Raw genomic sequence first — 26,651 nt, 5'->3', positions numbered from 1 at the left:
ATCTATCTATCTATCTATCTATCTATCTATCTATCTATCTATCTATTTCAAAGTTTAGATTTAAGTCATAAACTTTATTGACTAACCTAAGTAATTAAAGATGCAAGTTTTTGGTATGTCATTCACCCCTAAATTCCATGATGATGATGAAGATGAAGATAATAATAACAATAGTGCTACCAATAGAATTTGAGTGATACCATTGGTAGCACTATTATTATCATTATTCTTATTAATAAATGTAAGTAATACCATTGGTAGCACTATTATTATTATTATTATTATTATCATTATGGAATTTAAGTGATGCCATTGGTAGCGCCATTATTTTTATTAACAGCATTATTATTATTACTATGATTATTATCATCATCATCGTTATGGAATTTAGGTGATACCATTGGTAGCACCATGATTATTATTATTATTATTATTATTATGGAATTTAGGTGATACCATTGGTAGCACTATTATGATTATTATTATTATTATTATTATTATGGAATTTAGGTGATACCATTGGTAGCACCATTATGATTATTATTATTATTATTATGGAATTTAAGTGATACCATTGGTAACATTATTATTATTCTTAGCAGTATTATCATTCTAAGTTTTATAATGATAATAATAATAATACTTAGAATAATAATAATAATAATAATAATGGTGCTACCAATGGTATCACCTAAATTCCATAATGATGATGATGATAATCCTAATCATAATAATAATACTGTTAATAATACTAATAATGGTTAAATTCCATAATAATAATAACAATAAAAATAGTGCTACCTTCTGAAGTTTACTGATTACCAGTTTGATTGTCCACCAGTTGCACTTAGTTACTTGCGACACCATTGTTCTATGTATGTATATATCTTTATGCCTAATAAAAATTGTTATTTGAAAAAAAAAAATAGTGCTACCAATGGTATTACTCACATTTATTTATTTATTTATTTTTCACAATCAAAATACATTTATTAATAAGAATAATGATAATAATAGTGCTACCAATGGTATCACTTAAATTCCATGATGATAAGGATGATGATAATAATCCTCTTCATAATAATAATACTGTTACTTTAAGTGATATTGGTAGCACCAATATTATTCTTAGCAGTATTATTATTCTAAGTTTTATAATGATAATAATAATAATACTTAGAATAACTTTTATATAATAATATTTAATTAAATATAATTAAATATAATAATATAATTAAATATAATAATATAATATTTTTATTCTAAGTTTTATAATGATAATAATAATAATACTTAAAATAATAATAAATAAATCAATAAATTGATTAATAAGAATAATGATAATAATAGTGCTACCAATGGTATCACCTAAATTACATGAGTTTGATGATGATAATAATAGTAATATTAATACTTCTAATAATTATAACAGTGCTACCAATGGTATCATTTAAATTCCATAATAATAATAATAATAATATCAATAGTAATAATAATAATAATTGTGCTACCAATTGTATCACTTAAATTAAATAATAATAATAATAGTAATTATAATAATAATAATAATAATAATAATAATAATAATAATAATAATAATAGTGCTACCAATTGTATCACTTAAATTCCATAATAATAATAATAGTAATTATAATATTATTATTATTAATAATAATAATAATAATAATAATAATAATAATAATAATAATAAAAATAATAATAATAATGGTGCTACCAATGGTATCACTTAAATTCCATAATAATATTAATAGTAATAATAATAATATGAACAATAATAATAACAATAATGGCGCTACCAATGACGTCACTTAAATTCCATAATAATAGTAATTATAATATTAATAATAATAATGGTGCTACCAATGGTATCACTTAAATTAAATAATAATAATAATAGTAATTATAATATTATTAATAACAATAATAATAATAATGGTGCTACCAATGGTATCACTTAAATTCCTTGATAATAATAATAGTAATAATGTTAATAATAATGGTGTTAACAATGGTATCACCCAAATTCTATAATGATGATGATGATAATAATAATCATAATAATAATAATGGTGCTACCAATAGTATCACTTAAATCTAATAATAATAATTAATAGTGCTAAAATTCCATACTGATACAAATAATAATAATAATAATAGTATCACTCCAAATTTTTTATATTAATAATAAATGTGCAGTCAAGTATTTTTCTGAATTCTTATCTTAAGAACAAAAATTATAAAAATAAGTGCGAAGACTTAAAAAAGAAGGAAACAACGTTAATGCTCAAATGAATGTAAGATTTATTTCTATCAGCATAAATAATGATAGCAGGCAAAAAGTGTCATTTAATTAAAGACTTAACTATTAAAAATGAAAAACTAAAATTTTAATGCCTCTATATACCTCCCAAACATGAGAAGGAACAAGTAAAGGGATAAGAATGGCCATGCCAATCGACAACCCCCCCCTACCCCCATTATTTTACACCATTTTATTGTTGATGTGAAGGTTTCCCACTTCACATGCCGGTTTCCCCTCCATGGCAACCCTTTCCGCACAGAAAGACAAACACATCTGTCAGCCCATAAATTATACACCAATCAAAGGCCTGCAGAGGAAGATTAATGGACGCTTTCTTATTAATGGGACTTAATCTAGTAAACATAGAGCCCCTATATTCAGTGCGCGGTCCTGTATGGAAATTAATTCCCCGTTCTTCTCTCTGGACAAATCAATCGGGGTCTCGGCCATTCATTATCACACAGATTCAGTCTAATCTATTGGGGGCACGGCTCTTTTATTCCCCCGGCCAATGGGTATAATCTGGTGGGAGGCTCGATTCTTTCCTTTTCATGGAGGTTCCATTCACAGGGCAAACAGATGACCCCTTTCCACCCACTCACCAAATCGAGTTAATCTTTACTGAGACAAAAACGTTATTGCCGTGATAGTTCTGCTGTGTATTCCAATCAGATAAAATTTTTTTAAAAACGTTTTTACACAAAAAATTGGATGGTTGATATATTTTTGGACGGGGAAGATGCTGTGTTGGCTTTTGCCCTTTGTTTAGTTTGTTGCAGATGATCTTTATTTGCATTGTATCATTTATATGTATTATTATATAGTCTCTGCCCCCAAAGTTACGATTTAAAGCGGACCCTCATCCCTTCCTATCACTTGCCATTAGCCCCCTCCTTCCTTTTCCGTTACACAATTGAGGAGTACTTTTTTTTTTTTCGGGAGGGTTAAATGGCTTTCCCGCTCTTCCTACTTTCTCTGTTAGTGGTCAATGATGTCCCTTCCCCTGCCCCAAGACCACGACTTTCCTACTTTCTCAGTTAGGGGTGAATGATGTCCCTTCCCCTGCCCCAAGACCACGACTTTCCTACTTTCTCAGCTAGGGGTGAATGATGTCAGTTTCCCTGCCCCAAGACCACCGACTTTCCTACTTTCTCTGTTAGTGGTCAATGATGTCACTTTCCCTGCCCCAAGACCACCGACTTTCCTACTTTCTCTGTTAGTGGTCAATGATGTCACTTTCCCTGCCCCAAGACCACCGACTTTTCTACTTTCTCTGTTAGTGGTCAATGATGTCACTTTCCCTGCCCCAAGACTACCGACTTTCCTACTTTCTCTGTTAGTGGTCAATGATGTCACTTCCCCTGCCCCAAGACCACCGACTTTCTTACTTTCTCAGTTAGGGGTAAATGATGTCACTTCCCCTGCCCAAGGAGACTTTTTTCTTTCCCGCTCTTCTTGCTTTTACAGTTAGGGGTGAATGATGTCAATTCCCCCGTCCAAGACTCCTGGCTTTCCCGCTATTCCTACTTTCGCAGTTAGTGGTCAATGATGTCACTTCCCCTGCCCCAAGTCCACCGACTTTCTTACTTTCTCAGTTAGGGGTAAATGATGTCACTTCCCCTGCCCGAGGAGACTTTTTGCTTTCCCGCTCTTCTTGCTTTTACAGTTAGGGGTGAATGATGTCAATTCCCCCGTCCAAGACTCCTGGCTTTCCCGCTATTCCTACTTTCGCAGTTAGGGGTGAATGATGTCACTTCCCCTGCCCCAAGACCACCGACTTTCCTACTTTCTCTGTTAGTGGTCAATGATGTCACTTTCCCTGCCCCAAGACCACGACTTTCCTACTTTCTCTGTTAGTGGTCAATGATGTCACTTCCCCTGCCCCAAGACCACCGACTTTCCTACTTTCTCTGTTAGTGGTCAATGATGTCACTTCCCCTGCCCCAAGACCACAGACTTTCCTACTTTCTCAGTTAGGGGTGAATGATGTCACTTCCCCTGCCCCAAGACCACCGACTTTCCTACTTTCTCAGTTAGGGGTAAATGATGTCACTTCCCCTGCCCGAGGAGACTTTTTGCTTTCCCGCTCTTCTTGCTTTTACAGTTAGGGGTGAATGATGTCAATTCCCCCCGTCTAAGACTCCTGGCTTTCCCGCTATTCCTACTTTCGCAGTTAGGGGTGAATGATGTCACTTCCCCTGCCCCAAGACCACCGACTTTCCTACTTTCTCTGTTAGTGGTCAATGATGTCACTTCCCCTGCCCCAAGACCACCGACTTTCCTACTTTCTCTGTTAGTGGTCAATGAGGTCACTTCCCCTGCCCCAAGACCACCGACTTTCCTACTTTCTCAGTTAGGGGTGAATGATGTCACTTCCCCTGCCCCAAGACCACGACTTTCCTACTTTCTCTGTTAGTGGTCAATGATGTCACTTTCCCTGCCCCAAGACCACGACTTTCCTACTTTCTCTGTTAGTGGTCAATGATGTCACTTTCCCTGCCCCAAGACCACGACTTTCCTACTTTCTCTGTTAGTGGTCAATGATGTCACTTCCCCTGCCCCAAGACCACCGACTTTCCTACTTTCTCTGTTAGTGGTCAATGATGTCACTTCCCCTGCCCCAAGTCCACCGACTTTCCTACTTTCTCTGTTAGTGGTCAATGATGTCACTTCCCCTGCCCCAAGACCACCGACTTTCTTACTTTCTCAGTTAGGGGTAAATGATGTCACTTCCCCTGCCCGAGGAGACTTTTTTCTTTCCCGCTCTTCTTGCTTTTACAGTTAGGGGTGAATGATGTCAATTCCCCCGTCCAAGACTCCTGGCTTTCCCGCTATTCCTACTTTCGCAGTTAGGGGTGAATGATGTCACTTCCCCTGCCCTAAGACTCTTAGCTTTCCTGCTCTTCTTGCTTTCTCAGTTAGGCCCCATTCACACCTGAGCGTTTTGTAGCTTGAAGCCCGAAGCTACAAAACGCTGGAGGGGAGAAAAATCAATTATTCTTTATGGAGATGGTTCACATCTCCACTCCAAAATGCCTGCAGCCAGAAGCCCCAAAACGCCTGAAGCTCAAACAAGTTCTGGAACTTTTTTTTTAGGCAGATTTGAGCGTTTTTCTGCTTTTTACATTGGTAAACTTTTGACCTGTACAAAATCGCGGCAAAACGCAGTAAAAACGCGGCAAAAATCTCAGCAAAATCGCGCGACTTTCTGCCTGATCACTCAGGTGTGAATGGGGCCTCAGTGGTGAAGGATGTCACTTCCCCCGTCCAAGACTCCTGGCTTTCCCGCTATTCCTACTTTCTCAGTTAGTAGTGAATGATGTCACTTCCCTCGTCCAAGACTCCTGGCTTTCCTGCTGTTCCTTCTTTCTTAGTTAGGGGTGAATGATGTCACTTCCCCTGCCCCAAAACCCATGGTTTTCCCGTTCTTCCTACTTTCTCAGTTAGGGGTGAATGATGTCACTTCCCTTGCTCCAAGACCCCTGGTTTTCCCACTCTTCCTACTTTCTCAGTTAGGGGTGAATGATGTCACTTCCCCTGGCCCAAGTCCCCTGGCTTTTCCCGCTATTCCTACTTTCTCAGTTAGGGGTGAATGCTGTCACTTCCCCTGTCCCAAGACCCCTGGTTTTCCCTTTCTTCCTACTTTCTCAGTTGGGGTGAATGATATCACTTCCCCTGGCCCAAGTCCCCTGGCTTTTCCCGCTCTTCCTACTTTCTCAGTTAGGGGTGAATGATGTCACTTCCCCTGCTCCAAGACCCCTTGCTTTCCTGCTATTCCTACTTCCTCAGTTAGGGGTGAATGATATCACTTCCCCTGCCCTAAGACTCTTAGCTTTCCCACTCTTCTTGCTTTCTCAGTTAGTGGTGAAGGATGTCACTTCCCCCGTCCAAGACCCCTGGCTTTCCCGCTATTCCTACTTTCTCAGTTAGGGGTCAATGTCACTTCTCCTGTCCCAAGACCCCTGGTTTTCCTGCTCTTCCTATTTTCTCAGTTAGGGATGAATGATGTCACTTCCCCTGCCCCAAGTCCCCTGGGATGCTGACATCACACACATGCAAGGAGGATTTTGGGGCAATCTGCACCACATTTCCCACGCATGGAGAACTCTTGACTAACATGAATGTATAGTTATCTCAAGTTAAAAAAAGACGCTCATCCATCCAGGTCAACCAATGTTAGATGAGAAGATAGCAGCACAGGACTTGGAGTTATTTTCTTCCCAGGAGTCTTCGCTTCTTAAATACCTAAGGTTGTCACTTGGAGAGAGTTGTCAGTCCTGTGCAAGCTCCAAGTCACAACTTGGAGCTTGCACATTTCTAACTCTCCATCACTCATGATGGTTGGGCTTGGGAGCAAAAGTAGCAAATGTAGGTGCAGCATCTTTATAACTAAAATAAAGATCCTTATTCTGTTCTAACACTTTGTGAGATGAGCCTTATGTCTGGGTGAAGAAGGCCTAACCAGGCCTTAAGAGGCCTACAGAACAATGGGTGACCAAAGGATGTTCAGATGTGCAGGCCCAACCAGCTGCAAAGAAGGGATGATGGGATAGACGCTACTTGTCCTGTTGTTCCTGGCAGGGAACAATAGTATTTGGTTTAAAAACCTGAGTGGTGGTTGACCATTAAGTTTTTGCTGCCATCACAGACATGAGAACACCAACTAAAAATGACCAGATTGGTTGATTGTCATGATATGTCTATAGCCAACTTCATTATATTGCTGGGGTGGAACAGATTATTTGGGGACTAGAGACAGCCATGTATAACCAATGTCCACCTTAGAAGTCAAATGCATAATATAGGGTTCTATGACTGATCCTGGGGCTTGGCATTGCCGTATTTCCGCTGTATACTCATTGCGCTAAACGTGTAGTCAAATGTGCTGGGTTGTTCAAGTTTTTTTTTAAGTAGTGGCACTTCTAGGAAAGTACCCGGCACCAATTTCCCCACAGCGGCTTCCATCTACATAACTCGCAACAGGGTGCAAACACCCGCAGTGACGCCAAAGGCGCAGGCGATTAACGAAAAATGCGATGATTGCATTTCTGAGAAACAGACAGAAAACCACCTCTTTAAAGTCATATCCCGTTAATGCACCACACCTAACTATCACACTCTTCTTACATAAAGCAAATTACGGACATGCCACCAATCAGTGTCATCGCTTTCATCAGCAGCCCAAGGCACATTTATCCTCCTATTGTATAGATGTACTGTATATGTTTATGTACCACACTGTAAGCAGCAGCGTAGCATTTTTAAATCTCAAGAATGTTTCAATTTAATCTGAGATCCCTGAGATATATATATATATATATATATATATATATATATATATATATATGCAGTATATGCCCTATATTTTTTTTATTTTATGCCATGAGCAGATATAAATAAAGATATTTTTGTTCTTTTATATTGGTAGTTATTTAGCCTTTATTAGGCTTGCTCCTGTATTTGTACATCTCTTTCGCTCTTTTTCTTTCTGTCTTTCTTTCTCTCTATTACTTTCTTTTCCTTTTTTTCGCTCATTCTTTCTTTCTCTCACCCTCTCTTCCTTTCTTTTTTTTATTTATTTATTCATTATATAATATCTATAAACTACAGTATATATCATCTATCTATCTATCTATCTATCTATCTATCTATCTATCTATCTATCTATCTATCTATCTATCTATCCCTATTTATCCTATTTTATTTCTTTATTTCTCTCTTTATTTCTCTCTTTCTATTTCTTGTTCTTTCTCTCTCTCTTTCTCTCTTTATTTCTTTCTTTTTTCCTCTCTTTCCTTTTCTCTTTCTTTCTTTATTTCTTTTTTTCTTTCTCTCTTTTTCTTTCTTTTCTCTCTCTTTCTCTCTCTCTCGCTTTCTTTTTCTTTCTTTCTTATCTATTTAATTTGTTAGCTAATAGCTATAAACTACAGTATCTATCTATCTATCTATCTATCTATCTATCTATCTATCTATCTATCCTATTTTCTTTCTTTCTCTCTCTCTTTCTTTCTCTCTCTCTCTCTCTCTCTCTCTCTCTCTCTCTCTTTCTTTATTACCTAATTATTCATGATCTAATATCTATAAACAACAGTATATGCCATCAATGTATCTATCTATCCCTATTTATCCTATTTTTGTTCTTTCTTTTTTTCCTTTCTTTCTTTCTCTGTACCTTTCTGTCTTTATTTCTCCCTCTTTCTCTCTTTATTTCTTTCTTTTTTCTCTCTTTCTTTTTCTCTTTCTTTTTCTCTTTCTTTCTTTTTCCTTTTTTTCTCTTTCTTTCTTTCTTTAGCAAATATCTATAAACTACAGTATATATCGTCTATCTATCTATCTATCTATCTATCTATCTATCTATCTATCTATCTATCTATCTCTATTTCTCCTATTTTCTTTCTCTTACTTTCTTTCTTTCGTTCTTTCTTTCTTCCTTTCTTTCTTTATTTCTCTCTCTCTCTTTCTTTCTTTCTTTCTCGGTTTCTGTCTTTCTCTCTCTTTCTTTCTCTCTCCCTTTCTGTCTTTATCTTTCTTTCTTTCTTTCTTTCTTTCTTTCTTTCTTTCTTTCTTTCATCTATAAATTACAGTATATATCATCTGTGTATCTATCTATCTATCTATCTATCTATCTATCTATCTATCTATCTATCTATCTCTATTTATCCTCTTTTCTTTCTTTGTTTCTTTTTTTCCTTTCTTTCTTTCTCTGTCCCTTTCTGTCTTTATTTCTCCCTCTTTCTCTCTTTATTTATTTCTTTTTTCTCTCTTTCTTTTTCTCTTTCTTTCTTTTTTTTCTCTCGCTCTTTTTCTTTCTTTCTTTCTTTCTTTCTTTCTTTCTTTCTTTCTTTCTTTCTTTCTTTCTTTCTCTCCTTCTTTCTTTCTTGCTTTCTTTCTTTCTTATGTATTTATTCATTAGCAAAGATCTATAAACTACAGTATATATCGTCTATGTATCTATGTATGTATCTATGTATCTATCTATCTATTTCTATTTATCCTATTTTCTTTCTTTCTTTCTTTCTTTCTTTCTTTCTTTCTTTCTTTCTTTCTCTCTCTTTTTGTCTTTTATTATTTCTTTTCTATTTTTTCATTAGCTAATATCTATAAACCAGAGTATATGTCATCTATCTATCTATCTATCTATCTATCTATCTATCTATCTATCTATCTATCTATCTATCTATTTATCCTATTTTCTTTCTTTCTTTCTCTTTCTTTCTTTCTTTCTTTCTCGGTTTCTGTCTTTCTGCCTCTTTCTTTCTCTCTCTCTCTTTTTCTGTCTCTATTTGTCTTTCTCTCTCTCTTTCTCTCCCTCTTTATCTTTCTCTCTCTCTTTCTCTCCCTCTTTATCTTTCTCTCTTTAGGGCTAGTTTGCACCACAAAAACGTCCTCCATATATGTTCCAAATGATTTTCTGTATGCAAGTTTTTGATGCATTCAGGTGCTTTTTTGATGAGTACCAGATGCCTTTTTTCCTGTTTTTTTTTTTTTTTCACTCTACAGGGGTTTGGTGCACTTTTGATGCATTTTTACCATGTTCCAGTACAGTTCTGTGCAGGAAAAATGCAGCATGTTCTAGTTTTTGAAACTGGAATGCACTGGAATTGCAAGCACTGGTGTGAACTATGCCATAGATAACCATGTGTTTTAGATGCAGAAAAAAAAAGCACTGGAACGCTCGTGGTGTGAACTAACCCCAAAAGTTATAAAATTGTTTTCAGATAGTATGATATGTTACGATGTATCGGTGTAATTGTGTCACACCTGGATAGGATATTATAGCTGTAAACCTTCTTCTAATTGTTATATCTTATTCAGTCTTATGCTCCATAAATCTTGTTATGAATTATCCCCGGATAGTATAGAGTCAAGGTATAATACTTCCAATTCTGTATACTCAGACCATTGAGTATTTCAGGGAACACATTATAAGGATGAATTGATGAGTTGTGTTGGCATTTTTTTTTTTTTTTGTTTCAAATTCTTTATTTTCGTCACAAAGCAACAGAACAGAAAATGCTCAGAGATAATAACAAGTACAGTCAGGGGTTCAACAAAAGGGAACCGTCTTCCCACATAGATTGCAATACAACACGATGTCTATCAGGGCAGCCAGATCCCAGGTGTCACCAATTTTAGTTCATTGTAATGTGAACAAGAAGAAGTAAAAATGATGCCTTTATATAATAATGTTACAATTGCCCAGAATCTCTGGTATTAGTCATTGTTCTAATGATGATATCATTAGTATCATTGTTACTGTAGCTGTGTGTAAGGGACACCGATTGGCGTAATCAGGGCAACATACCTTTGTCATGACACCATTATTATTTCTCAGAGGAAAATCCTTCCATCTCAGCACGTCTACTTCCAGGGACTGACACACCACCATATATATTGTATGTGGTATGAGTGCAAAGTCTCTGGAAAATCTGAAAAGAACAGGAAGAATGAGAAGACATTTAGCTATTGCAGCCACACTTCAGGTTTTACCAATGCACGCACGCATGCACGCACACACACTTAAGTCTTTAGAAAGAATAAAAAGACAGAAACAAACATTTTATTGCAAATCACATTTTAAATCACAACCACACACATGCACACACATGCACAGGCGCACACACACACACGCACACACAATCGCACACACACACACGCACACATACACACACACACACATACACACACACACACACGCACACATACACACACACACACACACACACACGCACACATACACACACACACTATCTCCAGACTTTAGAAAGAATAAAAAGACAGAAACAAAAACTTTATTGCAAATTTTAATTTTATACAAATCATTCAACCACAGGCACACACATGCACAGGCACGCACGCACACACACGCAAGTGCAAGCACATACACACTATCTCCAGACTTTAGAAAGAATAAAAAGACAGAAACAAAAATTGTATTGCAAATCACATTTTATACAAATCATTCAACCACATGCACAGGCACACACACGCGCGCACACACACACGCACAGGCACACACACCCACATGCACAGGCACACACGCACGCACACACACAGGCACATCTCCAGACTTTAGAAAGAATAAAAAGACAGAATCAAAAATTTTATTGCAAATCACATTTTATACAAATCATTTAACCACATGCATGCACACACACCCACAGGCACACACACGCAAGTGCAAGCACATACACACTATCTCCAGACTTTAGAAAGAATAAAAAGACAGAAACAAAAATTGTATTGCAAATCACATTTTATACAAATCATTCAACCTAAAGAATTGTGTTAATATATATATATATATACCATGTTAGAATGATCAATCCAACATTGTAATAAACTTCACTTTACCAATCAACATTGATTTTTTTTTCAATCAAGTAATTTTTATTGAGAATTTTTCACAAAAAAAAACAAAAATAAAACAATACTAACTTTTTAACAAAGGAAAACTTTGCAAAATTGACAAAGAAAACTTGCTTAATGCCAGACACTATGAGGCTCTAGAAAAAAGGGAGTAAAGATCAAATCTCACATCGTGCACTACTAACACATAAGGCGAAATCAGCTATTTTACCTAAAAGCGGAGTTCCACCCAAAAGTGAGATCATTCGGCGCCCCCTCCTCCTGGAACTGGAACTAAAGGGCCAAGCCCAACCCCCGAAAAACAACCCCCACACCATAATCCCCCCTCCACCAAATGATTTGGACCAGTGCACAAAGCAAGGTCCATAAAGACATGGATGAGCGAGTTTGGGGTGGAGGAACTTGGCTTGGCCCCCTTAGTTCCAGTGAAGGGAACTCTTAAGGCGTCAGAATACCAAGACATTTTGGACAATTTCATGCTCCCAACTTTGTGGGAACAGTTTGGGGACGGCCCCTTCCTGTTCCAACATGACTGCGCACCAGTGTACAAAGCAAGGTCCATAAAGACATGGAGGAGCGAGTTTGGGGTGGAGGAACTTGACTGGCCTCCACAGAGTCCTGACCTCAACCCCGATAGAACACCTTTGGGATGCATTAGAGCAGAGACCTCGAGCCAGGCCTTCTTGTCCAAAATCAGTGCCTGACCTCACAAATGCTCTTCTGGAAGAATGGTCCACCATTCCCATAGACACACTCCTAAACCTTGTGGACGGCCTTCCCAGAAGAGTTGAAGCTGTTATAGCTGCAAAGGGTGGGCCAACTCAATAATGAACCCTACGGACTAAGACTGGGATGCCATTAAAGTTCATGTGCGTGTAAAGGCAGGCGTCCCAATACTTTTGGTTAAATATATATATATATATATATATATATATATATATATATATATATATATATATATATATATATATATATATTCTTTGCTGATGATATCCTGCTGGGTCTACAATCTGTCCTACTTGAAAATAAATATAATCTAATGTCACTGATTGCTGTAATGCTTCTGAGTCAGTGCTTCTTTCACGGAGGAGTGGTGCTCTTAGAGTAATGATGCAGAATAAGGGGAGGGGGGGGGTTACAATCTCAAAGCTGTTAAAACATTCATTTCAGGTAACTTATCTCCGAACGATCCTCAGCTGTTCACCGTTCCCTCATAATGAGACATATTTGCATTTTAATCTGTTAATAAACATAATTATTAATTAAGAGAGTCCTCCGCTTTAAAAAGTCACCCTGCTGAGGCCGGTAGGGGATCTGCGGAGTCTTGGGCCCCCCCGCTGACACAAAGAGGACATTGCCGAGTTTTGTAGAGTTCTGGGTGAAGCCGACCAAAGGGAAGCAATGGATAGGAAATAACAACCCTTAAAGGGGCCCTTGCTGGTAGACACCGGAGCTGAAGAATCCTTCTTAGAGGGGGCTTTCTCAGGATTGGCGTGGCGTTGGTGGCATGGGAGAGATATACAGTATCTGACAAAAGTGAGTACACCCCTCACATTTTTTGTAAATCTTTTCTTCTATCTTTTCATGTGACAACACAGAAGAAATGACACTTGTCTACAATGTAAAGTAGTGAGTGTACAGCTTGTATAACAGTGTAAATTTGCTGTCCCCTCAAAATAACTCAACACACAGCCATTAATGTCTAAACCGCTGGCAACAAAAGTCAGTACACCCCTAAGGGAAAATGTCCAAATTGGGCCCAAAGTGTCAATATTTTGTGTGGCCACCATTATTTTCCAGCACTGCCTTAACCCTCTTGGGCATGGAGGTCACCAGAGCTTCACAGGTTGTCACTGGAGTCCTCTTCCCCTCCTCCATGAGGACATCACAGAGCTGGTGGATGTTAGAGACCTTGCGCTCCTCCACCTTCCGTTTGAGGATGTCCCACAGATGATCAATAGGGTTTAGGTCTGGAGACATGCTTGGCCAGTCCATCACCTTTACCCTCAGCTTCTTTAGCAAGGCATTGGTGGTCTTGGAGGTGTGTTTGGGGTCGTTATCATGTTGGAATACTGCCCTGTGGTCCAGTCTCTGAAGGGAGGGGATCATGCTCTGCTTCAGTATGTCACAGTACATGTTGGCATTCATGGTTCCCTCAATGATCTGTAGCCCCCCCAGTGCCGGCAGCACTCATGCAGCCCCAGACCATGACACTCCCACCACCATGCTTGACTGTAGACACTTGTCTTTGTCCTCCTCACCTGGTTGCCCCCACACACGCTTTTCACCATCTGAACCAAATAAGTTTATCTTGGTCTCATCAGACCACAGGACATGGTTCCAGTAATCCATGTCCTTAGTCTGCTTGTCTTCAGCAAACTGTTTGCAGGCTTTCTTGTGCATCATCTTTAGAAGAGGCTTCCTTCTGGGATGACAGCCATGCAGACCAATTTGATGCAGTGTGCAGCGTATGGTCTGAGCACTGACAGGCTGACCCCCCACCCCTACAACCTCTGCAGCAATGCTGGCAGCACTCATACGTCTATTTCCCAAAGACAACCTCTGGATATGACGCTGATCACGTGACCTCAACTTCTTTGGTGGACCATGGTGAGGCCTGTTCTGAGTGGAACCTGTCCTGTTATACCGCTGTATGGTCTTGGCCACCGTGCTACAGCTCAGTTTCAGGATCTTGGCAATCTTCTTATAGCCTAGGCCATCTTTATGTAGAGCAACAATTCTTTTTTTCAGATCCTCAGAGAGTTCTTTGCCATGAGGTGCCATGTTGAACTTCCAGTGACCAGTATGAGAGAGTGAGAGCGATAACACCAAATTTAACACACCTGCTCCCCATTCACACCTGAGACCTTGTAACACTAACGAGTCACATGACACCGGGGAGGGAAAATGGCTAATTGGGCCCAATTTGGACATTTTCACTTAGGGGTTTACTGACTTTTGTTGCCAGCGGTTTAGACATTAATGGCTGTGTGTTGAGTTATTTTGAGGGGACAGAAAATTTACACTGTTATACAAGCTGTACACTCACTACTTTACATTGTAGACAAGTGTCATTTCTTCAGTGTTGTCACATGAAAAGATAGAAGAAAAGATCTACAAAAATGTGAGGGGTGTACTTACTTTTGTGAGATACTGTACATCTTCAAGGAAAGTGCAGCCCCTCGAGAGACGAACAGTCCCCGGTGTAGGTCCCCTGGAGATGGACATGACATATATTTTTTATAACCTAACCCTGCTTTATACTTCTCCACAACTTTATCCCTGACCTGTCTGGTGTGTTCCTTGGCCTTCATGATGCTGTTTGTTCGCTAAGGTTCTCTAACAAACCTCTGAGGGCTTCACAGAACAGCTGTATTTATACTGAGATTAAATTACACACAGGTGGACTCTATTTACTAAATTAGGTGACTTCTGAAGGCAATTGGTTCCACTAGATTTTAGTTAGGGGTATCAGAGTAAAGGGGGCTGAATACAAATGCCCCCCCCCCACACACTTTTCACATATTTATTTGTATCATTTATCATTTTCCTTCCACTTCACAATTATGAGACACTTTGTGTTGGTCTATCACATAAAATCCCAATAAAATAATTTTACGTTTTTTGGGTTGTAACATGACAAAATGTGGAGAATTTCAAGGGGGGGTGTGAATACTTTTTCCAGGCACTGTATAAAGCCCGATTGGCTGTGAAGGTCGCGGAGTTTGTCGCAGTCGGTGGGAAGCTGAGAACTCCTCGCTGTTTGTTTTAGAGAATATCAGTGGTTTTGGTCGGTTCTCGGCAGATTTTGGTGCTTTCCCTGGTGAAGTCAGACACCCAGCGGCGGCGGCGGCGGCGGCCCACACTCTGCGCAGAACATCGGACGCGCTGGCTGGCGCCCCCCCCCCTCCCCCCCCCCCGGCGTCTGACATATAACCCCCCTATCTGATTTCAGGCTGGGTTTTGAAGTGCACTGCCTGTTGGTGGTTTGCCACAAGACATATATTCTGTGTGAAGAACAGCTTGGCAGGCCTTCAATCGATGGGGGCAGACGCCACCCCCCCCCCCTCCCCCGCCGCATGCCGCGCTCTGAGCTGGTAATCCCATTCCAAAAAACAGGTGCAGCAGCTGATCCCCCTTCAGAGTCGCTTCAGCCGAAGGAAAACAAACAAGGCGCAGCGATACCGGACAGCTGTCCCCCCCCCCCCCTCTAATCTACCCAACTAGAGGGCACGGCATTGGCTGCGAGGTGCCAGGCAAAGGTCTCCCCCCCCTGGGGGGGCACCGCAAAAGTGCCGGGGCTTCAACAAAATGGGTGTAAGAGGCACTCCAGATCAAGGGGTGCAAATCTGTACAGTACAAATAATCACAGGCTGACATTGTTTTATAGAGTCCCCCCCTTATATCCAAGAGTTCCTATCAGAGCCCCCCCCCTTATATCCAAGAGTTCCTATCAGAGCCCCCCCCCTTATATCCAAGAGTTCCTATCAGAGCCCCCCCCCCTACACTCAAGACTGCCTATCAGAGTCCCCCTTGCATCCAGGAGTGCCCATCAGAGTCCCTGCTTGCATTCAAGAGTTACTATCAGAGTCCCCTTCACATCCATTAATGCCCATCAGAGTCCCCCTTTACATTCAGGTGTACTTGTCAGAGTCCCCCCCTTACATCCAGGAGTGCCCATCAGGAGGAATGGGGGAGGGTCACGGCTGGCTGGCAGTGGATGTGCGGGACTCCATATTGCGATACACAGACCACTGCCGGATGAAAGGTAAGTACATCACCTCTTCTATCACAGGTAATGGGCTTTTCACCTTCCTCTGGATCAACCTGTATGTATAGGATTGTGTATGTGGGATTGTAGGATTTTTTTTTTGGTTGGACTAAATGGACTTGTGTCTTTTTATACCCAACTATGTAATTATGTAATTATGTGTTACCACACAGAGTGACGCTGGAAGGGTCACTAGGAAGTCAGGTCACCAGACTTTCAAAATGATATCTGGGGGCACCCTACTGGCCACGCCCACTTTTAAACCACGCCCCTTCTTACTGTGACTTTTCCCCTGAAGACCAGTGTCGGGTCTGCTGTACACCACTGCTGCCCAGAAACAGGACCCTTCAAACGGGCGCCCTCCCTGGCAGAGGGGAACAGGACCCTTCAAACGGGCGCCCTCCCTGGCAGAGGGGAACAGGACCCTTCAAACGGGCGTCCTCCCTGGCAGACGGGAACAGGACCCTCCAAACGGGTGCCCTCCCTGGCAGACGGGGGCGGAATACAACCTTTATAGCTGATTCCTCAGACAGATAGACGTACATTATTTCTGTACACACGGATACATCCTTACATGTATTTTTGAAATGAAAAAAGTGTAACAACCTGAACTAACCTGCTACCAGCCTTGTGCAATCTACTGTACAGCAGAGCTCAGACTGAGTAAGGGCAAAGCACAATCTTTTTTTTTAAATATGAACAAAGAGGTATCACATCAGAGTCTTATCAATGTTTATAACCAATGTTACTTTGTATCTCTCGATCTCCCGTCTGATCAATGTTTATAAACAATGTTACTTTGTATCTCTCGATCTCCCGTCTGATCAATGTATATAAACAATGTTACTTTGTATCTCTCGATCTCTAGTCTGATCAATGTTTATAAACAATGTTACTTTGTATCTCTCTATCTCTAGTCTGAGCAATGTTTGTGCAGCAACTCTAAGCTGTCATTTTGGCAGTCCGAAATTGCCGGCGAATATGGGGGATGGACTGTTGGGGGGGGGCAGGGTAAACGGTTGGATTGTGTATGGGGGTGCAGCAGGGTAGAAGGACGGGTTGTGTATGGGGGTGCAGCAGGGTAGAAGGATGAGTTGTGTATGGGGGGGCAGCAGGGTAGAAGGACGGGTTGTGTATGGGGGGGCAGCAGGGTAGAAGGATGGGTTGTGTATGGGGGGGCAGCAGGGTAGAAGGGCGGGTTGTGTATGGGGGGCAGAAGGGTAGAAGGACGGGTTGTGTATGGGGGGGCAGCAGGGTAGAAGGACAGGTTGTGTATGGGGGGGCAGCAGGGTAGAAGGACGGGTTGTGTATGGGGGGGCAGCAGGGTAGAAGGACAGGTTGTGTATGGGGGGGCAGCAGGGTAGAAGAACAGGTTGTGTATGGGGGGGCAGCAGGGTAGAAGAACAGGTTGTATATGGGTGGGGACAGCAGGGTAGAAGGACGGGTTGTGTATGGGGGGGGCAGAAGGGTAGAAAGAGGGGTTGTGTATGGGGGGGCAGCAGGGTAGAAGGACAAGTTGTGTATGGGGGGAGGGGGGACAGCAGTGTAGAAGGACGGGTTGTGTATGGGGGGGAGGGGGTGGGGTGGCAGTGTAGAAGGATGGGTTTTGTATGGGGGGGACAGCAGTGTAGAAGGACGGCTTCTGTATAGGAGGGGACAGCAAGGTAGAAAGACGCGTTGTGTATGGGGGGCGGGGTGGCAGTGTAGAAGGACGGGTTGTGTATGGGGGGGACAGCAGGGTAGAAGGATGGGTTGTGTATGGGGGGGGCAGCAGGGTAGATGGAGGGGTTGTGTATGAAGGGGGGTCAGCAAGGTAGAAGGACAGGTTGTGTATGGGAGGGCAGCAGGGTAGAAGGATGGGTTGTGTATGGGGGGGCGGGGGGCAGCAGAGTAAAAGAACGGGTTGTGTATGAAGGGGGGGCAGCGGGGTAGAAGGACAGGTTGTGTATGGGGGGGACAGCAGGGTAGAAGGACGGGTTGTGTATGAAGGGGGGGCAGCACGGTAGAAGGACAGGTTGTGTATGGGGGGGACAGCAGGGTAGAAGGACGGGTTGTGTATGGGGGGGCAGCAGGGTAGAAGGACGGGTTGTGTATGGGTTGTGTATGGAGGGGGCAGCAGGGTAGAGGACGGGTTGTGTATGGAGGGGGCAGCAGGGTAGAAGGATGGGTTGTGTAATGGGGGGAGGGCAGCAGGATAGAAGGATGGGTTGTGTATGGGGGGGCGGGGGGGCAGCAGGGTAGAAGGACGGGTTGTGTATGGGGGGGCGGGGGGGCAGCAGGGTAGAAGGACAGGTTGTGTATGGGGGGCAGGGGGGGCAGCAGGGTAGAAGGACGGGTTGTGTATGGGGGGGGACAGCAGGGTAAAGGGACGGAATAAGACGAAAATAAATGCTGGACAGCGGCACTCGTAGATTTGCTGTGTTTATTCAGAAAATTCACATAAAAAACAAAATAGCAGCAGACAGGAGAAGAGCTGACGTTTCGCACTAGCGTTAGTCCTTACTCATAGCGCAGGGTAGAAGGACAGGTTGTGTATGGGGGGGTAGCAGGGTAGAAGGACAGGTTGTGTATGGGGGGGGCAGCAGGGTAGAAGGATGGGTTGTGTATGGGGGGGCGGGGTGCAGCAGGGTAAAAGGACGGGTTGTGTATGAAGGGGGGGCAGCAGGGTAGAAGGACAGGTTGTGTATGGGGGGGCAGCAGGGTAGAAGGACGGGTTGTGTATGGGGGGGGCAGCAGGGTAGAAGGATGGGTTGTGTATGGAGGGGGCAGCAGGGTAGAAGGATGGGTTGTGTAATGGGGGGGAGGGCAGCAGGATAGAAGGACAGGTTGTGTATGGGGGGGGCAGCAGGGTAGAAGGACGGGTTATGTATGGGGGGGACAGCAGTATAGAAGAACGGGTTGTGTATGGGGAGGCAGCAGGGTAGAAGGACGGGTTGTGTTTGGGGGGGCAGCAGGGTAGAAGGACGGGTTGTGTATGGGGGGGGACAGCAGGGTAGAAGGACGGGTTGTATATGGGGGGGCAGCGGGGTAGAAGGATGGGTTGTGTATGTGGGGGCAGCAGGGTAGAAGGACAGGTTGTGTATGGGGGGACAGCAGGGTAGAAGGACAGGTTGTGTATGGGGGGGGTAGCAGGGTAGAAGGACAGATTGTGTATGGGGGGGGACAGCATGGTAGAAGGACGGGTTGTGTATGGGGGGGACAGCATGGTAGAAGGACGGGTTGTGTATGGGGGGCAGCAGGGTAGAAGAATGGGTTGTGTATGGGGGGGCAGCAGGGTAAGACGGGCTGTGTATGGGGGGCAGCAGGGTAGAAGGACGAGTTGTGTATGGGGGGCAGCAGGGTAGAAGGATGGGCTGTGTATGGGGGGGCAGCAGGGTAGAAGGATGGGTTGTGTATGGGGGGGACAGCAGGGTAGAAAGACGGAGGGTGTATGGGGGGGACAGCAGGGTAGGACGAGTTGTGTATTGGGGGGGCAGCAGGGTAGAAGGATGGGTTGTATATGGGGGGACAGCAGGGTAGAAGGACGGGTTGTGTATGGAGGGGGCAGCAGGGTAGAAGGATGGGTGGTGTATGGGGGGGACAGCAGGGTAGAAAGACGGATGATGTATGGGGGGGGGACAGCAGGGTAGGATGGGTTGTGTATGGGGGGAGGCAGCAGGGTAGAAGGACGGGTTGTGTATGGGGGGGCAGCAGGGTAGAAGGACGGGTTGTGTATGGGGGGGCAGCAGGGTAGGAGGACGGGTTGTGTATGGGGGCAGCAGGTAAGAAGGACGGGTTGTGTATGGAGGGGCAGCAGGGTAGAAGGATGAGTTGTGTATGGGGGGACAGCAGGGTAGAAGGATGGGTTGTGTATGGAGGGGGCAGCAGGGTAGAAGGATGGGTTGTGTATGGGGGGGACAGCAGGGTAGAAGGACGGGTTGTGTATGGAGGGGCAGCAGGGTAGAAGGATGGGTTGTATATGGGGGGACAGCAGGGTAGAAGGACGGGTTGTGTATGGAGGGGGCAGCAGGGTAGAAGGATGGGTTGTGTATGGGGGGGACAGCAGGGTAGAAAGACGGATGATGTATGGGGGGGGGACAGCAGGGTAGGATGGGTTGTGTATGGGGGGAGGCAGCAGGGTAGAAGGACGGGTTGTGTATGGGGGGGCAGCAGGGTAGAAGGACGGGTTGTGTATGGGGGGGCAGCAGGGTAGGAGGACGGGTTGTGTATGGGGGCAGCAGGTAAGAAGGACGGGTTGTGTATGGAGGGGACAGCAGGGTAGAAGGATGGGTTGTGTATGGGGGGGGCAGCAGAGTAGAAGGATGGGTTGTGTATGGAGGGGGCAGCAGGGTAGAAGGATGGGTTGTGTAATGGGGGGGAGGGCAGCAGGATAGAAGGACAGGTTGTGTATGGGGGGGGCAGCAGGGTAGAAGGACGGGTTATGTATGGGGGGGACAGCAGTATAGAAGAACGGGTTGTGTATGGGGAGGCAGCAGGGTAGAAGGACGGGTTGTGTTTGGGGGGGCAGCAGGGTAGAAGGACGGGTTGTGTATGGGGGGGGGCAGCAGGGTAGAAGGATGGGTTGTGTATGGAGGGGGCAGCAGGGTAGAAGGATGGGTTGTGTAATGGGGGGAGGGCAGCAGGATAGAAGGACAGGTTGTGTATGGGGGGGGCAGCAGGGTAGAAGGACGGGTTATGTATGGGGGGGACAGCAGTATAGAAGAACGGGTTGTGTATGGGGAGGCAGCAGGGTAGAAGGACGGGTTGTGTTTGGGGGGGCAGCAGGGTAGAAGGACGGGTTGTGTATGGGGGGGGACAGCAGGGTAGAAGGACGGGTTGTATATGGGGGGGCAGCGGGGTAGAAGGATGGGTTGTGTATGTGGGGGCAGCAGGGTAGAAGGACAGGTTGTGTATGGGGGGACAGCAGGGTAGAAAGACAGGTTGTGTATGGGGGGGTAGCAGGGTAGAAGGACAGATTGTGTATGGGGGGGGACAGCATGGTAGAAGGACGGGTTGTGTATGGGGGGGACAGCACGGTAGAAGGACGGGTTGTGTATGGGGGGCAGCAGGGTAGAAGAATGGGTTGTGTATGGGGGGGCAGCAGGGTAAGACGGGCTGTGTATGGGGGGCAGCAGGGTAGAAGGACGAGTTGTGTATGGGGGGCAGCAGGGTAGAAGGATGGGCTGTGTATGGGGGGGCAGCAGGGTAGAAGGATGGGTTGTGTATGGGGGGGACAGCAGGGTAGAAAGACGGAGGGTGTATGGGGGGGACAGCAGGGTAGGACGAGTTGTGTATTGGGGGGGCAGCAGGGTAGAAGGATGGGTTGTATATGGGGGGACAGCAGGGTAGAAGGACGGATTGTGTATGGAGGGGGCAGCAGGGTAGAAGGATGGGTGGTGTATGGGGGGGACAGCAGGGTAGAAAGACGGATGATGTATGGGGGGGGGACAGCAGGGTAGGATGGGTTGTGTATGGGGGGAGGCAGCAGGGTAGAAGGACGGGTTGTGTATGGGGGGCAGCAGGGTAGAAGGACGGGTTGTGTATGGGGGGGCAGCAGGGTAGGAGGACGGGTTGTGTATGGGGGCAGCAGGTAAGAAGGACGGGTTGTGTATGGAGGGGCAGCAGGGTAGAAGGATGAGTTGTGTATGGGGGGACAGCAGGGTAGAAGGATGGGTTGTGTATGGAGGGGGCAGCAGGGTAGAAGGATGGGTTGTGTATGGGGGGGACAGCAGGGTAGAAGGACGGGTTGTGTATGGAGGGGGCAGCAGGGTAGAAGGATGGGTTGTATATGGGGGGACAGCAGGGTAGAAGGACGGGTTGTGTATGGAGGGGGCAGCAGGGTAGAAGGATGGGTTGTGTATGGGGGGGACAGCAGGGTAGAAAGACGGATGATGTATGGGGGGGGGACAGCAGGGTAGGATGGGTTGTGTATGGGGGGAGGCAGCAGGGTAGAAGGACGGGTTGTGTATGGGGGGGCAGCAGGGTAGAAGGACAGGTTGTGTATGGGGGGGCAGCAGGGTAGGAGGACGGGTTGTGTATGGGGGCAGCAGGTAAGAAGGACGGGTTGTGTATGGAGGGGACAGCAGGGTAGAAGGATGGGTTGTGTATGGGGGGGGCAGCAGAGTAGAAGGACGGGTTGTGTATGGGGGGGACAGCAGGGTAGAAGGACGGCTGGTGTATGGGGGGGGCAGCAGGGTAGAAGGACGGGTTGTGTATGGGGGTGGCAGCATGGTAGAAGGACGGGTTTTGTATGGGGGGGCAGAAGGGTAGAAGGATGGGTTGTGTATGGGGGGGCAGCAGAGTAGAAGGACGGGTTGTGTATGGGGGGGCAGCATGGTAGAAGGACGGGTTTTGTATGGGGGGGCAGAAGGGTAGAAGGATGGGTTGTGTATGGGGGGGCAGCAGGGTAGAAGGACGGGTTGTGTATGGGGGGGGCAGCAGGGTAGAAGGACAGGTTGTGTATGGGGGGGCAGCAGGGTAGAAGGACGGGTTGTGTATGGGGGGGCAGAAGGGTAGAAGGATGGGTTGTGTATGGGGGGGCAGCAGGGTAGAAGGACGGGTTGTGTATGGGGGGGCAGCAGGGTAGAAGGACGGGTTGTGTATGGGGGGGCAGCAGGGTAGAAGGACGGGTTGTGTATGGGGGGGCAGCAGGGTAGAAGGACGGGTTGTGTATGGGGGGCAGAAGGATGGGTTGTGTATAGGGGGCAGCAGGGTAGAAGGACGGGTTGTGTATGGGGGGGCAGCAGGGTAGAAGGACGGGTTGTGTATGGGGGGGCAGCAGGGTAGAAGGACGGGTTGTGTATGGGGGGGCAGCAGGGTAGAAGGATGGGTTGTGGTCTCTTTCTGCGCCTCCCCTGCAGGATGCCTCTTTTGTGAACTTCACATCCAAGCGGCAGATCGAAGAGGAAATCGCAGAGTTAATCGCCATTCGCCGTGTCTTTGTTTCCTTTTGTACATATTTTCCATCTGCTTTACAGCCTATAAATACTTCGGAGCCTCAGATTTCTCTGGCATTGAGTAGGTGGCTCCATACAATGCACATTGTTTATCCAATAAACATTGAGCAAGCCATTGACCGGGATGAGCGAGGTGGGGAAGGACCGTAGAACGGAGCGAACGTTTATTTTTAGTTTGTTGTATGAGAAGTGCCATGAAAGTCGTCTATATATCACTGCGAAATCTGAATCTGAGCAGATCAGAAGACTTGTTTGGGTCGCAAATAGCGGAAGGTCAGATCTTAAAATTGAAGAGGCAGATAAAGAAAAGACAACAAATAAGGGAGCGTTAGAAACATTAATACATCCATACATTTATTTTTGTAAGTACGTGGTTTTGGCTTGGTGTCAGCGATACACTATATTGTCAAAAGTATTGGGACGCCTGCCTTTTACACCCACATGGACCTTAATGGCATCCCAGTCTTAGTCTGTAGGGTTCAATGTTGAGTTGGCCCGCCCTTTACAGCTATAACAGCTTCAATTCTTCTGGGAAGGCCGTTCACAAGGTTTAGGAGTGTGTCTATGGGAATGTTTGACCGTTCTTCCAGAAGGGCGTTTATGAGGTCAGGCACTGATGTTGGACGAGAAGGCCTAGCTCGCAGTCTCCGCTTTAACTCATCCTAAAGGTGTTCTATCGGGGTTGAGGTCAGGACTCTGTGAAGGCCAGTCAAGTTCCTCCACCCCAAACTCGCTCATCCATGTCTTTATGGACCTTGCTTTGTGCACTGGTCCAAATCATTTGGTGGAGGGGGGATTATGGTGTGGGGGTTGTTTTTCAGGGGTTGGGCTTGGCCCCCTTAGTTCCAGTGAAAGGAACTCTTAAGGCGTCAGCATACCAAGACATTTTGGACAATTTCATGCTCCCAACTTTGTGGGAACAGTTTAGGGACGGCCCCTTCCTGTTCCAACATGACTGCCCACCAGTGCACAAAGCAAGATCCAGAAAGACATGGATGAGAGAGTTTGTGGTGGAGGAAATTGATTGTCCTGACCTCAACTCCATAGAACACCTTTGGGATGAATTAGAGTGGAGACTGCGAGCCAGGCCGTCTCGTCCAACATCAGTGCTTGACCTCACAGATGCACTTCTGGAAGAATGGTCAAACATTCCCATAGACACACTCCTAAACCTTGTGGATGGCCTTCCCAGAAGAGGTGAAGCTGTTATAGCTGCAAAGGGTGGACCAACTCAATATTGAACCCTACGGACTAAGACTGGGATGCCATTAAAGGTCATGTGCATGTAAAGGCCGGCGTCCCAATACTTGAGGCCATTGGAGTACAGGGACCTCATTGTCCAGTGGTGAGATGATTGGAGCTTTGTGACATGGTGCATTATCCTGCTGCAAGGAGCCATTAGAAGATGGGGACACTGTAGTCATAAAGGGATGGACACGGTCAGCAACAATACTCAGGTAGGATGTGGGGTTAAACCATGATCAATTGGTACTAAAGGGCCCAAAGTGTGCCAAGAAAATACCCCCCCCCACATCATTACACCCCCACCACCAGCCTGAACCGGTGATACAAGGCAGGATGGATCCATGAGCCAAATTCTGACTCCACCATCTGAATGTCGCAGCTGAAATCCAGACTCATCAGACCAGGCAACGTTTTTCCAATCTTCTATTGTAATTTTGGTGATCCTGATAAATAATAAAGTGGCCAATGAGTGTATATGTCATAATGTAACAGAGAGAACACTAGAGGGAATAAGCAAGCAACCAACCAACAAAACCAATGGTCCTATTAGGGTTAAAAGAGTGAGAGCACTAGGTGTTGGGGGTTCTAAGTATATTGTCAGCTCCACTGGGAGCCTCTCGGGAAACTGGACGTGGATATCCCGAGAGGCTATGGGAGCTTCCATTCACTACAGTAGGAGGGGGCGGGCCTAGTGGCACATCTAAGGATCAGGGTGGGCCTCCCCATCCCTGGGGGTCCTGGAGAAAATTACTTTTTTAGTATTTTATTAGCAGAGCTCACGTTCTCTCCTACCTACGTCGTGGCATTTTTTGTAATTGTACAGTAGAGGCTAAAAACGGCAAAAGCAAAGCATGCAAGAAATAATATAACTTGCTTTGCAGCGTTTCATGTCTGTAAGTAAAATGTCACATTGAAAATAAAGGGGAACTTTCATTAAGGGAAGTAGAGCCGCCATTGCTCATTTCTGCTTCTGAAGCTGCCAGTTGGAAATGAAGTTCTACCAGCAGATCAGCCTCGGCCTTCCGTACAATGTCTGATCCACAGCTGCCACCTAGTGTCTTCTTTTGGACGTACCTTAAACCGGCTAACAGTGAAAGGCTATGGAATATGAAAGTGTACTTTTTATCACAATCCAACTTCAACTCAAATCAAGCAAGTTTGCAACTTCAAACTTTTACCTTTCTCCTGCTGTCCACTGTCTTCTGTGCTACACCGATCTTACATGGTTGATGATGCCACCTTCAAATGCAGAACTTCACGTATGAAAGTATTCTCATCGTCCCATCGTTCCCTCATCCCATCGTTCCCATCGTCCTCTCGTCCCCTCATCCCATCTTCATCTCGTCCCCCCGTCCCATCGTTCCCTCGTCCCATTGTTCCATCGTCCCACCGTCCCCTCTTCCTCTCGTCCCACCGTCCCTTGTCCCATCTTCCTCTCGTCCCCTTGTCCCATCGTCCCCCCCTCCCATCGTCCCCTCGTCCTCTAGTCCCATCTTCCTCTCATCCCCTCGTCCCATCTTCCTCTCGTCCCCTCGTCCCTTCGTCCCATCGTCCCATTGTCCTCCCGTCCTCTCGTCCCATCTTCCTCTCGTCCCATCTTCCTCTTGTCCCATATTCCTCTCGTCCCATCTTCCGATCGTCCTCTCGTCCCATCTTCCGATCGTCCCCTCGTCCCATCTTCTTCTCGTCCCCTCGTCCCTTCGTCCCCTCGTCCTCTCGTCCCATCTTCCTCTCGTCCCATCTTCCTCTCGTCCCACCTTCCTCTCGTCCCACCTTCCTCTCGTCCCCTCGTCCCATCATCCTCTCGTCCCATCTTCCTCTCGTCCCACCTTCCTCTCGTCCCATCTTCCTCTCGTCCCCTCGTCCCCTCGTCCCTTCGTCCCATTGTCCTCTCGTCCCATCTTCCTCTCGTACCCTCGTCCCTTCGTCCCATCGTCCCCTCATCCTATCTTCCTCTCGTCCCCTCGTCCCTTCGTCCCATCGTCCCCTCGTCCCATCTTCCTCTCGT

General features: G+C 45.2%; 1 protein-coding gene across 4 annotated transcripts in view; it reads left to right on the top strand.

Moving 5' to 3' along the window:
• FOXP3 (forkhead box P3) overlaps positions 1 to 26,651 on the top strand; it is a 72,651-nt gene that overhangs the window by 7,557 nt on the left and 38,443 nt on the right. The window lies entirely within an intron of this gene.

The sequence above is a fragment of the Aquarana catesbeiana genome, linkage group LG09 (assembly GCF_042186555.1).
Source record: "Aquarana catesbeiana isolate 2022-GZ linkage group LG09, ASM4218655v1, whole genome shotgun sequence".
NCBI classification, from domain to species: domain Eukaryota; kingdom Metazoa; phylum Chordata; class Amphibia; order Anura; family Ranidae; genus Aquarana; species Aquarana catesbeiana.
Note: the sequence above shows the minus strand (reverse complement) of the source record. Positions and strands in the feature narration are given on the sequence as shown.